Genomic DNA, 1,981 nt, shown 5'->3' on the forward strand with positions numbered 1-1,981 from the left:
CCCATATTCGAGCTCCTTGCTTCAATTGGTTTTCCATTCTAACTTTCGATGGTCTTCGATAGCTTCCGACGCTTCCACTTCTAGTTGCAATGATATGATGATTGATCTTCTCTGATCCTTTCATTTGAAGATCTATGAAATGGAGCTTGAGCACTATTATAAGCATTTCAATCTTCCCAACCCCTTCACCTTATGTGTGCCGGAAATATCTGAAGTAATGTATCACCATTGTGGCGATAGGTCTCTGGTCTATCTCAAGCATTTGGAGTACGGGCTCCAACTTCCAATCCACCCTTTCATCCATTATGTTTGAGAGGCTCTGAGGGTGTCTTCCTCTCAGATTAAACCTAACTCCATTGCTACCTTGATGGAGTTCGTTGTAATCTGCCATCGGGTGGGAGTCGATCCCAGATTATGCCTACCTAGTCACTTTGTCAACATCAAGATGGTGAAGAAGAGGGGCACTACCTCCTCCAAACTTTGGGTAGTTTCAAGCTAGTTTTGAATGCCCCTGATTCGAACAAGGATTGCAATAAAAAGTTTTATGTGGGTCTTTGGGGCCAACCCCATCCTTTCATGTCCAACTTGGCCCAAAATCAAGAAGAATGTCCTGAAGCCCGTTCTTCTTTCGGCCACAGAGATGAAGATGCTCAACAAAAATTGAGCTTATGATGGGTCTCAAGAGATTAGGAATATCTTTGACTCAACTATTCTTAAGGTGGTTGGCATATCGAGTGTTTCTCCAACTGAAGTAGATACCATTCGAGCAGTGGTCTTAGCTCTTCCGTTAAAAGAGGAAAAAGGGGTAGATCTAGCTTTGATGAAGCTGGGCTTAATATAAGGCCCTAAAAATGGTTGAGGAGCGAATTGAGTCCTCAAGAGATTAAAATAGTGGTGTGAATGTTGCCAAAATTGCCGCTCAAGCCAGTTCAAACAGATTTGGGGGAAATGGTAGAGGCAGGTGTTGTCGCCTTAAGTCAAAAGGCTAGTTTGCATCCAGGTGTCCCTCCCTCCAAGTTGACCGAGGTCGTCATCCTTGATGAGGCTTCTCTTGCTCGGCCAGTGGGAGGGAGAAGAGGTGGCAGAGTTATTAAGGGTGAAGTCTAGGATGGGGAGTCTATGGCTCAGCGCTCTCTGTCTGGAGTCATTCCATAGTCCTGGTAAGGAGCCTAGCTGATCGCGTTGGTTTCCTCTATGGAGAGGATGGCTAGTCTCCGATGTGGAGGAGTTGACGCGGGTCGACACGGCTCTAGTCCTCGGAGGCGGTTGGGTGTGGCCTTCCACCACTACATTGATGAACTCAGCCCCACGGTGTAGGGAAGGTTGAAGGCCATGCTGATGGGCCATACCAAGAGAAGTCCTTCAGTGTGATGGGAAGCCATCGGCGGAATACCAGTTCATCCCCAAGAAGCATCTTGACAAGAGAAACTCTGTCCCATGTAGCCTAGTCTTGGGCATTACAGTAGTTCTTCCTCATTAGGGATGATGAGATGCTCTCGGAGATACCTAATATTGGCCTCCACCAAGACCTCAAGGGTTATCTAATACATGGGCCTTTGATCAAGCAACAGTTGTTTTCTTGCCTCAAGCTTGTGCAAAGCCTCCCTAACAATTTTAATAAGGTGCTGAAGGATGAGAGGATAGCTCCGGAGGTAGCCAAGCGGAAAGTTGTGACCTTGAAGGCTGAGCGGGTGGCTTGGAATAGGAGGAGGGCAAGTGGCGTCCAGAGCTAGAGACCCATTAGAAATAATTAAAGGGCACAATGGGCATTGTAGCAAGCAATTGGCCATGATTGCCAAGCTTAAGGAAGAGGTCAGCCATTTCCAGCATGAGATCCTTGAGCGACAAGACCGAATCAGGTATCCAATAGAAGAGGTCGAGGGTAAGAAGCATGAGAGGCTCGATGCTCAGGAAAGTGCCTAATTGGATCGCTTTGCTACCCAATCCTTGAAGGTCAAGCTAGAGGAGGAGTAGTCGGCTA

This window comes from Asparagus officinalis, chromosome 3 (genome assembly GCF_001876935.1).
Source record: "Asparagus officinalis chromosome 3, Aspof.V1, whole genome shotgun sequence".
NCBI lineage: Eukaryota > Viridiplantae > Streptophyta > Magnoliopsida > Asparagales > Asparagaceae > Asparagus > Asparagus officinalis.